This window comes from Pistacia vera, unplaced genomic scaffold (assembly GCF_008641045.1).
Source record: "Pistacia vera cultivar Batoury unplaced genomic scaffold, PisVer_v2 Contig640, whole genome shotgun sequence".
In the NCBI taxonomy this organism is placed as follows: domain Eukaryota; kingdom Viridiplantae; phylum Streptophyta; class Magnoliopsida; order Sapindales; family Anacardiaceae; genus Pistacia; species Pistacia vera.
In genome coordinates this window covers 243,018-257,035 of record NW_022196491.1, presented here as the reverse complement: position 1 = coordinate 257,035, position 14,018 = coordinate 243,018, and the positions used below count along the sequence as shown (strand labels likewise).

Here is a 14,018-nt window from a genome sequence, read left to right as displayed (position 1 = left end):
AATTAATATAACGAAACTTGGTCTCAGTCAACATCCACCATCGGAATCTTACAACTGATCATTGATGCAAAATTAAATCAATTCATACCTAAATATTCACCATTGGAACTATTTTCCTATCTCTCCTTAATTGTAATTAATTAAGAAACAAGCGATCTTAATTAATCTTACCACTAAACAACCCTAGACAAGCGCTCAAGATTTAATCTAGTGGTAGCCTTAAGAATTAGAGAAATCGATGAAGCTAAACAACACAAACTCAAGCGGTTGTATTTAATTTAGTTGAGTGTTCTTCTTAAGATTACTAATTCCTGACGCAGCAAATTATTAACCCTAATTGCTTCACAAGTTAGAGGGATCAAACAATTACGGATTTGATATCTAACTTAGCAGTAGATTGCAACAATTAATAAACTAGTAGGCCTCCCTAGTAATTAAACGAAACAATCATAAAATTAGGCATAGAAAAACATCCAATACTCAAACACGAAAATTGAACACTAAGAAAAATATATTAGATCTCACAGTTTATTGATTCCGAGGCCTCCGTTTCCTTCGACCAAGTTACAAAAGTTCTAGCCGCTCATGGCCATCATCAAAACTCAAAAGAGAAAGAAAAATTCCAGAGAAGAGAAGAGAGAGGCGTGGTCCCCCTCAAAAACCCTAATCTGATCCCTTTAGCAAAAATCCAGATTCAAGTGTTTGAATCCCACTCAATCTCCTAAAAGAAATATTCTAATATCCTAAAATAACATTAATCCTAATTTGATTCTAATTAATTAAAAATAAGATAAAGTCCTAAAATAAAATAGGAAAGTGGTGATTCTGAGCTGTAACTTGCGTGCCACATGTCCTCAAATCTTCCAATAATAAACTGCCCAATTGATTTGCATGACAAGGCAGAATGCTCCAGGACGTCCAGTGCAGATGCGTCAACTTCAAGCTCGATTACAACCTTGATGCAGTGAGTATATCTCCAAACTCAAAACATGAAAGTTGTAGATATATTTCTTAGCGTTACACAGCATTTTGAATCATCTCAATCGGAGCTCGGATGAGAGAGTTATGCCCAGATTACGAAACAACGTCGAAACTGTCCGAATTCACTTAATTAGTTCCGTTTTGCAATTAACGCCTCCATTTGCATCCTAAATCAAAATAGAATAATAATGAGTATATTTAGGCAGAAAATAAGTATAAAAGACTAGACATTAAGGGGGGTAAATATGACATTTTGCATTCTCATCAGCAGCCAACTCCTTTAATGTTCTGCCAACGGCCATCTCTTCTTCTATTTCTGAATCTAGATCACTGGATGAATTGTGGGATGTTGAACCAAGGGCTATATTGAGACCAAGAGATGAAGAACTTGCTTGACGTGCCTCTTTTCACAACTTCCGTAAACTGTGTTCGATTCCTGGATCAAATTCCAACTCTCCTGTAGAATTGGATCGAGTCATAAACCACTAAAATCACCAAATTAAGTTAAATAAATAAAAAAAATAGATTTTTTTCTTGACAGCAACGAAAATTGGCCAAAAACCCTATTAAATAATCGAATTTGAGAACAAGACGGTAGGGCTAGAAAAACATCTAGTCTTGCTCAGAATGTCGTTTTCTTCGAAATGGGTATTTGCAGCACTCATAATTCAACTAAAATTTCTCTTAGGAATAGTACTGAATAGTACAACTGTTCAAATTTTTTTTTCTTCAAAAAAAAAAAAAAAAAAAAAAAAAAAAAAAAAAAAAAAAAAAAAAAAAAAAAAAACCACAACTAAGCACTGATTAAATAAAATAACAAAAAACGTAGAACATAAGAAAAAAAATCGACAAATAACATTCCCAAGCAACGGCGCCAAAATTTGGTAGCGTGCCGAATGCTCCAAATTAATAACCTTCCTAACCTAACTACTAAATTGTATATAAGGTAAGCAAGGGTTGATCCCACAGGGAATGATTCGATTAATTTCTATATTCTAAAACAATGAAAACAATAGAAAAATAGAATAAAACCCTAAACAGTAAACATGACAACAGTAATGAAAGGGGGTTGTAGTCAAGGAAAACTAAATAAAACAAAGAAATCTCTAATGGTAGAAAATATCAGGTTAAAAACAATCAGTTCCCAGTTCAAGATCCACCTAAACATGCATTGGACATGAACTAACCTTAACACTATTCTATCTCGTTATTATGGAACTACTGACCCTAGGAAACAACAACCTCTGTTACCGAAATTTTCCTTTAATTGTAACTACTAAAATAAGCTCTCCAAGTAGATCCCAACCCTTGAAAAACCTAGAATAAACTCTCTAAGTTTAATTCAATGGCAGCCTTAAGAATTAGGAAAATAGATCAATCTAAGCAACAATCTCGCAAGCTCGGATTATTTAACTTAGGTTATGTTATTCAAGATGACAGATTGAAAACTTTTCCATAATCATCTATCATCATATGTTACTCATTGAATAGAAAAAGGACAATTACGTATCACAATTCCTAATTCTAACAGGTAAAATTCAGATTAAACAATTTAGCAGGCCAAAACTAAATCACTCAAACAAGAATCATAAACAATTAANAAAAACCCACAACTAAGCACTGATTAAATGAAATAACACAAGAACGTAGAACATAAGAAAAAAAATCGACAAATAACACTCCCGGGCAACGGCGCCAAAATTTGGTAGTGTGCCAAATGCTCCAAATTAATAACCTTCCTAATGTAACTACTGAATTGTATATAGCGTAAGCAAGGGTTGATCCCACAGGGAATAATTTTATTAATTTCTATATTCTAAAACAATGAAAACAACAAAAACAACAACAAAAAAAAAAAAAAAAAAAACCTAAACAGTAAACATGGCAACAGTAACGCAAGGGGGTTTTAGTCAAGGCAAACTAAATAAAACAAAGAAATCTCTAATGGTAGAAAATATCAAGTTAAAAGCAATCAGTTCTCGATTCAAGATCCACTTAAACATGCATTGGACATGAACTAACCGTAACACTATTCTATCTCGTTATTGTGGAACTACTGACCCTAAGAAACAACAAGCTTTGTTACCCGAATTTTCACTTAATTGTCACTACTGAAATAAGCTCTCCAAGTAGATCTCAACCCTTGAACAACCTAGAATAAGCTCTTTAAGTTTAATTCAATAGCAGCTTTAAGAATTAGGAAAATAGATCAATCTAAGCAACAATCATGCAAGTTCGGATTATTTAACTTAGGTTATGTTATTCAAGATGACAGATTGAAAACTTGTCCATAATCATCAATCATCATATGTTACTCATTGAATAGAAAAAGGACAATTACGTATAACAATTCCTAATTCTAATAGGTAAAATTCCGATTAAACAATTTAGCAGGCCAAAACTAAATCACTCAAACAAAAATCATAAACAATTAAAATAGAATAACATAAACAATTCCAATAAAAGGGAGATTAAGAACAATGTTACTAAAGTCAAGTTACACCAATGACATGAATTTAGGCTTCAAAATCCCCTTGAACTGACGAAGAAAGATCAGCCGCACATCTTGGTCTAGAAAGTAAAAAAAACTGAAAACAAAAATCCACTACCATCTCTCCCCTTGGTTAACCTAACACTCCTCAATAAATAACATTTTGTTTTCTTAATTCTACCCTAGGAATCACAGAAAATCTTTCCTAGACGTTTCCTAAAAGATAGACTTCCAGATTTGTCAAAATCTTATCAGATATGGAAAACAGAATTCATCTCCAGCTTGCACTAAGATTCTTGCAATGTTAGTCCCGGATGTGTAGATGAATCTAGGCTTTTGAATCACCCACTTTTGATACCTGACGCTCTAGTTAGGCCCGTTTGAAGATTCAATACTTAGCCAGGAAATCCTTCTGCGACTAGGATTCCAGGTCTGGCTTTGCAACAACTAATGAAGACCCAAACGAACTCGGATTCTCGCCCATAATACCTTCCTGGAAAGCTTGATTCGTCAACTTTACTTTTTCTGAAGAACACTTTTGCAATTGAGAAATATGACTCCATGAAAAACCTGAAAAAGGCAGCACTGGTCAGAATTATAAAAATCTGGAATTTCCTAATCTTTTCTCAATTATTTCCTAAAGTCTATCCAAATATGCCAAACTTATAAAATAACCTCTAATCAACTCAACTAGGCATAAAACATAACATGAAAGGAATAAAAAATATATAAATTCCACTCTATCATTCAGTTAAGATTAAGATTGTCAAAGAAAGCACTACCTGCAGGGGACAACTTAGTACCAAGACCCATAACAGTAACACAAGGATGAGCTGCTGACATTTGAGTTTTAGACAATAAATATGTAGCATATTTGGACTGCCTAAAATGAATGCCAGTTGGGTTCCTAGTCACTTCCAAACAAAGAAAATAATGCATAGCTCCAAGTGTTTTAAGTAAAAACTGATCATTGAGATTTTGTACCAAGTGGTGAACGAATTCACTATCTGATCCAGTAAGTAGAATATCATCCACATAGATGAGCAATGTTTTAAAAATCAGACCGCTCCTTCTCAGGTTGAACCGGTCAGGCTAACCGGTGTACAATAGTCGCATCTCTAAACAAATACATATCAATCCTTATAAGTTTGAAAACTTACAAATACACCCTTACAATTTACCCGTAAGTCTCTGTAAATTTGAAATAAAGAAACGCACTCTATAGCTTTTATTATTAATTAATTTTTTCTCTTTCCTCGTCACTGTCTTCTTTTTTCTCTCTCCCCATCACTTTCTTATTTCTCCTCATCTCCTCCTCTTTCTTCTTCCTTCCCCTCCCCCTTACTTCACTTGACGGCCAAGAAGGCCTTGGCCAAACGAGGTCCAAATCTGGCCAAACGAGGTCCAAATCTGGCCAAACGAGGTCCAAATCGGACTAGCCACTTCTTCCTTCCTCTTCCCTTACTTCTTCTTCTTCATTTTAACAAAGAATGAACCCTAAATCAGAGAGCCAAAAACCATGGTCCAAACGTCATTAGGGATTTGGAATATAGGGGAATAGTTAACCCTGTTTTCCTCTAAAACTGGTTGGACCAACGTTTGCTACAGTATCATCAGTCCAACTGTGGGTCATTCCGGGTGAATTCATATTACTGGCTTTTTACCCTAACTGGTCTGGCTTAGTGACCAGTTCCTGGTAGCACCGATTAAACTGGCCGGGCTGGGTCGGTTTTGAAAATATTGTAGATGAGTACATATGTAACTTTGCCTCCTTGCTTATGAATATACAGGCTAGTATCAAAAATAGAATTTTGAAATCCTTTCCCAAGTAAAGCTTCTTTCAACTTGTCAAACCAGGCCTAGGGGCTTGTTTTTGGCCATAGAGAGCCTTAAGAAGTTTGCATTAAGAAGTTTGCATACATAAGTGGGCTTAGTATGATCAATGAAACCAAGAGGTTGGAACATATAAACAGTTTCATGAAGTTCACCATTTTAAAAAGCATTATTTACATTTATTTGTTGAATATCCCAATTGTAAGTAACAGCTAAGGTGAGTATAATTCTAATAGTGGAAGGTTTGATGATAGGGCTATAGGTCTCAAAATAATCCAGTTGAGTAGTTTGTTGGAACCCCTTTGCAACTAACCTTGCTTTAGACTTCTGCAATGTCCCATCAGCATGAAACTTGGTTCTAAAACCCCACTTATTCCCTAGTACATGCATACCAGCTGTGAAAGGGACAAGGCACCATCAATTATTGGCCAGCAAAGCATCAAATTCAACCTTCATATCCTGTTTCCATTATGGTGAAGTGAGAGCCTTAGAAACTGAAAGTGGCTCAAGAATAGTAGTAATTGTTGCTGAACAGGCAGTATGATCAGAATAGATTGTTTTGGCTTTAGTAAGAGCTACTAATTTTGCTCTAGTAATCATGGGATGGAGATTAGGACAAACAACTGATTTCTCAAGAGAAACTGAGGACTATAGGTGAAGTAGATCAACTTCAAGAGGACTATAGGTGAAGTAGATCAACTTCAAGAGGACTATAGGTGAAGTAGATCAACTTCAAGAGGACAAGTGGAGAATGACTAATTTGAGGGAACATATTGTGGAGATTTAGGAGATTTGTATGATGGACCAAGTTGGGAAGAAATAGGGGATTGTGAATAAGGGACTAGGATATCATTTGGTGGTGAAATAGGTGAGTTTAAAGGATAAGAGTGAGGTGACAATGGTTGAGTTTGAGAGGAAGAACCAGGTTCAGGGACTAGAATATAGTTTGATGTTGAAATGGATGGGTTTAAAGGATGTGAGTGTGGTGATAATGGTTGAGTTTGAGAGGAAGGATCAGGTTCTGTATTATCAAAAACAGATATAGGATAATAAGATGCAGTAGGAATATGAGACTAATGCAATGATGAAAAAGACTTAGTATTAGAGCATGGTAATGCAAGGGAACTCACATTAGGCACAGTTTCAAAAGGAAAATGTGAATTAGAAGGATGGCAGGAGTCATCTGAAGAAGATTATAAAGGTATAGAAGAAGTAAGAAAACCATTTGAAAAAGGAAAGACAGTTTCATTGAACTTAACACTAGGTGTAATGATGATTTTTCCTGCAGAAGTCAAGCATGTAACGCCCCACTTGAGGTACGTAGTTATTGTTTCTTCTTTTGCTCTTATTTGAGTTGGTTTCTTGGTAATATTGTTTGGTTGACCTTTGATTGAGTGTTATGTTGAATACTTGCCCTGAAATTGGTTGAAAATAGAAGAAGTTCAGTGTGCCAAGCTTCGCCGGGGCGAAGAAGAATCTTCGCTGTAGCGAAGAGGTGTTGAAGCCACGGGGGAAACATTCTGGATAGTTTCGCCGCGGCGACAGAATCTTCCTTGCCGCGACGACAGTCCAACCAAAATGTTTGTTAAGTTTTAGATGTTCTCTTCCCTAAGGGCAATTTGACCATTCTACCCCTAATTAGCAAGAAAAGTGGGGAGTAAAATGTAAGGAATTTTCATGGAGAATATGTTGCTGTGGGGGTGTGTTTGTAATGAATCAAAGGATATAGATAGAATTCCCAAAGAAGAGTAAGGGCAAAATGGGAATGCTTGTGTATAAATTTCATTAAAAGGAATTAAGACATTGCAAACCCTTCATTCTTCTTCTCCAACGCCACTCTCCTCTCTTGCTTCCTCTCAATTTCTCTTTCTTTTAATCAAGGGGTTTTAAAGGGCTTTTGGAGTGATTTGGGGTAGAAAATCAACCTAAGGCATCCTAAGGTAAGGATTCTTACTTTGGTTGTGAAGCTTTGTGAGTTTTAGTATATATTGAATATTGAGGGTTTTTGTTCTTTTGTTTAAGAGTAGAGAAAAAGTCAAGCAAACCAAGTGAAAGGAAGAGTTAGTGAAATCTCTCCATAACAAGGTAAGTAAACCCCAACCCAAGTTGAGATTTGGGAATTTTCTTGATTAGGGTTTTGATAGCACTTATGTATGTATGTTATATACATGTTATATGCCATGTTATTGAGGCTTAAATAGAGATTTCTAGTGCTTTGTGATTGTTTATACCTTTCAAATGTAAGAAGTGAGATGTGGGTTGGAAAGGTAGTTTGAGATGGAATTGAAGGGTATTGAGGAATCTTTTTGGAAGTGTCTTTCTTTGGCAGGTTATGTGGCTATGTGAGGGGGTTTCTCCCCATTTTGGATGGTTAGAGAAAGATTTAGAATTATTGTTATAGTAGAGTTTTATGATGCACTTGAGTTGTTTGATGAAATGCCTAATAGAGGTTTGAGTATGAGTAGTGAACCTTAATTCTTGCAACATTGCATGTTGGCATTTCATAAGTGCATTAGTGGAGATGAACCATCCATAGGCATTAATTGTGCATTGAGAAGTGACCTAAGAAAGAGTAGGAAACTTTGTGTATGCACTTGCTCTATGAGTAGAGAACTTTGTGGATGCAACTACTCTAAGGGTAGAGAGAATGAGAAGTGCTAGAGTAGAGTGAATGAGAAGAGTATTAGAAATGGGTTGATGCTTTGTGATCATCACCCGATAGTTATTAGAAACGGGTGGATGCTTTGTGATCATCACCCGGTTAGTTATTAGAAAAGGGTTGATGCTTTGTGATCATCACCCGATATTTATTAGAAATGGGTTGATGCTTTGTGATCATCACCCGACAGTGATTAGAAACGGGTGGATGCTTTGTGATCATCACCCGGTTAGTTATTAGAAAGGGGTTGATGCTTTGTGATCATCACCCGACATTTATTAGAAATGGGTTGATGCTTTGTGATCATCACCCGACAGTGATTAGAAACGGGTTAATGCTTTGTGATCGTCACCCGAAAGTCATGAGGAACGGGTAGGTGCTTTGTGGTCTCCACCCGATAGTTACGAAAACCGGGTAGGTGCTTCGTGATCCCCACTCGGTAGCCACTAAGAACGGGTTGGTGCTGTGTGAATTCCACCCGATAGTCATGAAGAGTGAGATGGTGCTGTGTGAACGCCATCCGGCCGTACCTTAGGTAAGATGAGGCCATGACGTTTAGTAGAAACAGAAATAGTGTAAGGAAAGAATTAAGAGTAATACATACGGGGACAGACAGATAGAGCGTTTTACTTACTGAGCATTATTTTGTGCTCACCCCGTTATTTTCCTTTGTGGATGCAGGATCTAGGTGATGATGCTCGTCGAGGGGCGTTGGCAAGCGAGGAGCAATAGCTACACTGTTTCCCCTGTTTGTCTTTTAAAATGATTTTTGTAAACAACACTCTTTGTGTATAAAAAACTATGACTTTATGAAAAGAAAGTTTTTGGGCCCAATTTTCTATTGTTATTATGCATGTATTGTATTAGTTTATGTAGTTGTTACAAAGCACTTATAACTTTGTGAATTAGGCTATACCCCACAAAAACACTTTGGATGAATGACAATCAAATTTGTGCTTATTGAAGACTCTTAAAAAAGGAAAACATGCATAGCCAAATACCTTTAGAGTAGAATAAACAGGGGTTCTATGAAAAAAACTTGATATGAGAAAGAAAATAAAAATTCAAAACTGATGAAGGCATTCTATTTATAAAAAATAGAACAGTTTCAAATGAAAGCCACCAAAAATTTAAGGGCATAAATGCACGCGCAAGAAGAGTTAATCCTGTTTCAACTATATGCCTATGTTTTCTTTCACTTCGACCAATTTGTTGGTGAGTGTATAAGCATGAATGCCTAAATTGGATACCTTCAGTAGCGAGACAGGGTATAAGACTTCTATATTCAACTTCTTGGTTAGATTGAAGACATTTTAATTTGCAATTAAATTGTCTTTCAACAAAGTGATGAAATTTGACAAAGATGGATTTGACTTCAGCTTTTGTTCTAAGGGGAAACAACCAGGTATATCTATTAAAATCATCTAGGAATTGAACATAGTCCCTAAATCCTTTAGTGGGTGCTAAGGGAGAAGGTCCCCAGATGTCACTATGTACAAGCTCAAAAGGTGTTGTTGCTCTGATGCATTTTGCCTAAGTGGCAAGCATCATAGAAATCCACAGAAGAAAGTTGTTTAATTGAAGATGAATCAAATTGAGACATGCTATGTATAATCTTCCTAAAACCAATAGCATGAAGATGTCCTAGTCTCTTATGCCAAATCATAGGATTAGTGTTATTGAAATTAGCTAAGTAAATAGAAGGTTTGTCACATGTAGAATTTGTAACCTTACAAAAAGTAAAGTCAGGAATATGAGACAATGAGCAATCAGAATGATAAGGAGAATAAGCAATGCCAGCAACAGAATTAGTAGAACCAGTACTCGTAATAGCACATTTAGTATTATTGCATTCAGAAACAATTTTAGCACAAACATCACAAGCACTGGATACTGCTGAATTAAAAATAGAAACATCATTATTCTGGGAAAGCATATTTGAAACTACATTATTCTTGGGAATTGCATTCGAAACTGCACTATTGTTATTACAAATAGAATGTTTTGGTAAATTTTCAGAATATGTTGATGCAATATAAGAGCTATTCTTTGAAAAGGTATGTGAGTTTGGAAAACAAGAAGGAGATGGTAATTGAGATGTGAGAGTCAATTGGTATAAGCCTGCATTAAGCTCTCCTTATAGTAAAATTGCTCTGGTGACTTTGTCCTTGACAACACAACAATCAGAATTAAATTCCACTACAACATTATTATCTTCACTTGGAAATGCTAAGAAAGTTTTTAGTTATTCTAGGAACACAAAGAACATGTTTTAGGTGTAGACATTTAGTTTGTAGTTTGCTAGGTAATAATGTAAAACTAGTATGAGAGATATGCAGAAACTCACCACTACCCACTTGAAGTTAACTTGTTCCATCATAGTCATGGCTTGTATATAGCTGAGTTAGATCAGATGTAACATGATCAGTGGCTCTGGAGTCCATGTACCAAATAGGGCCTTGTGGTGTAGAAGATGAAGTTGTCATGACAATCCTATTAGGTCCCTGATTTGCACTTGATGAATGTCATGAAGTTCCCAAAGAAGATATGTTCACATATGGACCAGAACTATGTATTCGACTGGGAAATGGGACAGCTTGGGCAGAAAAGTGAACTTGATTAATGCCACCAGAGTGCTGAGGAAATTGCAAAGTAGAGTGTTGGGGAAATTGTTGAGATTTCTGAGATGGTGGTGCTGACATAAAACCAAAATTGTAAGATTGATTTGGGTAATCAAAGTCCCTATAATTCTAGGGTGTAGGAGGCAAGTTAGGTCATTGATAGCCTTGGTAGCTAGGCACATGAAAGCTATTTGATCCTTGACTAGAACTCGAGTAACTTGGACCATGAAAACCACCATAGTGCTGTTAAGCTAAGCCACTGAAAACTCCATATTGACTTTGTAGTTTAGGTAGTGAAAAACCACCATTGTAGTTAGAATTAAAACGGTGATAGCACTAAACAATAATGTGGCATGTCTGTTGCAAACTTGACACACAGGTTTTCCTCTACCATTTCCTCTACCATGACCTCTTCCAAATTGATCATAAGAAGTAGGTCTATCAGCTCCTAAATTGTATCCAAATTGTTGAATGAAGGGAGGTTGTGAGTGAACATATTCACCAAATTGATTAGGAAAGGCAACTTGTCCATATTAAGAACCAGAAACAGGATAGGTACTACTTATCTTGTGATGGCCAATTGCATCAAGAGAATGACCAGCAACTTGAGACACAATATAGGTACTGTTAGAAGGTAGAGAAATAGTGTTTGATGCTACTAAATCTTTAGTGTCAACTGTTGCTACAGAGTGTGCTGAACTGTTGTGAAAATCCATAGAATTAAACTTGTCCAGTGGAATTTCATATTTTTGAAGTAGAAATTGTGCTTCTTACAGTGACAGAATCATTTGGTGACTCAATTCTTGATGTAAGATTAACCACTATGATAATCCGAGGATTATACTATATTATTTAAGCTTTTAGGCCGGATTTTAGATACTTTTTAGTTCATTTACGCCTAAATTGCTACTTAATCCTTAAATTTCGTGTTTCAGGTTAAAATGGGCAATTTGAGTGAATAAAGACGGAATTGGAATTTCTTGACTCAGAAGTAAGCAGATCTCAGAAGTTGGGAGAGTTCTGAAGTAGAGTCAAGCACGATGAAGCTTGTGCCCAAGGGAGAGCACCGAAGATCGAAGATTCAAGCAAAGAAGCATGCGGAGGGCAATTATGTAATTTTAGAATTCTTCAGGAAGCTTCACCGTGGCGAAGGTGCACCGATTCAGCTTCTTTTGTTGTCGCGGCGAAATTTCTTCTTCGCCGCGGCGAAGTCTGCATTTTCCAGTTTTTGTAAAATGCACAGTTTTACTTTTTAGTGTTTTCTGAGGATTTTGGGCAAGGTATAAAAGAAAAACTTAGTCTTTTTGCTAGAGGTTCATCTTCGAGTAGGTTTTTGGAGCTTTCGGACGAACTTAGATCTAAAGAGGGTAAAGATTCGAGATTAAACCAGTGGATTTGTCAATTGGGGAGATTTCTTTTCTCTTCTCTTGTTTAAATTATGTTGAACTTCGGTCTTTTCGTTTCTTTTGTTTGTATTGTTGATTTAGCCATGAACTAACCTATTTTGGGTTAGGGTTTTGATTGTAATTCGGAATTTCATGGGTTAAGTGATAGATTGTTTTCTTTTCATATGATTTTGCTTTGATTGTGTGTTTACTCTGAATTTAGTGTTTATATGTGATGAACATGATGAGATTGAGAAATGAATCACGTTAGGCTTCTTGGGTAATCGCCATTGTAGTATTGGATGCTAGAGATAGATTCAAGAATCAATGAAATCATTCTAGGATTCTTGTACTTAATGAGCTTAGATTTATTTACCTTCAATTTGTTGGGTGCAGAAGGTTAATAGGGAAGAGTAGGAAAACATAGCCTGAGAAGGTATGGTTTACACTTGAGAGAATTCGATTTACAATCAATGCATTTGAATATGAATTTAGTTTAATTCTTTAGGTTTAACCCATAGAGTCCGAATGAAGTCAAAACCCTACCCATTTGTTTAAATTGATTTTATCCGTGTTTTAAATCTTGCGTTCATAGTTAAATTTTAGTTTTAGTCTCAGTATAAATTGCTCCCATTAATCCAAGAGAATTCGATTGCTTCAACTTGAGAACAATAGGAAACTTAGTGATTAGCAAACAATCCTCGTGGGAACGATACTCACTCATCACTCTATTACTTGAGCGACTAGTATACTTGCTACATATTGCATGTTGTAGTAACAACATATCCAGTTTTTGGCGCCATTGCCGGGGATTAAGTTTTAAGTTAACATTGAGTTTTTCTATGGTTAGCTAGATTGGAGTTTTAATTTTTGTTATCATCATTGTCTGTTTTACTCTTGTTTTTTTCAATTTTCAGTTGGTTTGTGATCTCACTTTCTTTCGTTTTATTTTGTGCAGTTTATGCAAAGAGCGAGACGTCAACCATTGGTTCCTGTTGATCTTGAGATTGAGAGAACAGTCAGATGACTTAACAGAGAGAAAAGAGAAAGAAAGGATTTTGTGGTTGATTTAGAAGAAATAGCTGTTGAAATGGCAGAACCAGAAAATTGGACACTAAGGGAATTCTTAGTTCCCACAGTTAATAGCAGTGGGTCGAGTATTACTAGGCCTACGGTGCAAGCCAACAACTTCGAGATTAAGCCGGCAATCATTCAGATGATCCAGCAGTTGGTAAGGTTTAATGGTGATTTGAAGGAAGATCCGAATTAGCATATTGCGAACTTCTTGGAAATTTGTGACACCTTCAAGTCGAACGGAGTGTCAGATGACGCCATTAGGTTAAGGTTATTCCCATTCTCATTAGGGGATAACGCAAAGGAGTGGTTAATGGCACTACCATCGGGAACTATCACAACATGGAATGATCTAGCACAGAAGTTATTGACCAAGTTCTTCCCTCCAACAAAATCAGCAAAACTGAGAAATGATATCACATCATTTCTACAAGATGAATCCGAGTCATTGTATGAGGCTTGGGAGAGGTACAAGGAATTAATGAGGAAATGTCCACACCATGGGTTGCCAGTTTGGCTTCAAGTCTAAACATTCTACAATGGACTAATGGGTAACGTGCAAACCATGGTGGATGCAGCATCAGGAGGAGCCTTGCAGAATAAGACACTAGAGGAGGCTTATGAGTTGCTTGAGGTTTTGGCAAGCAACAACTATCAGAGACCAAATGAGAGAGTAATATCAAGAAAATATACGGGTCTTCATGAAGTTGATGCCTTCACAACCATCTCAGCCCAACTCACAGCACTTCAGAAACAGTTGGGAAGTATGCAGGTAAACTCTATTTAAGCACCTCAACTAACTTGTGATTTTTGTGCAGGAAACCATGTGAGCAGCGAGTGTCAAGTGGGGAACACATTTGCTTCGTCATCTTCATCATCGGAGCAAGTGAACTACTTGGCAGGAAATCAGAGGTAACTAAACAACCCGTACTCCAACACATACAATCCGAGGTGAAGAAATCATCCAAATCTGG

The 14,018-nt window shown here is 36.4% G+C and overlaps 1 non-coding gene across 1 annotated transcript; it reads right to left on the bottom strand.

The window, feature by feature from the left end:
* Positions 1–13,444: 13,444 nt before the first annotated feature.
* LOC116111513 lies at positions 13,445–13,551 on the bottom strand. The gene has a single exon (XR_004125082.1). It is a non-coding gene; the product is annotated as a small nucleolar RNA R71 (small nucleolar RNA).
* Positions 13,552–14,018: the final 467 nt, after the last annotated feature.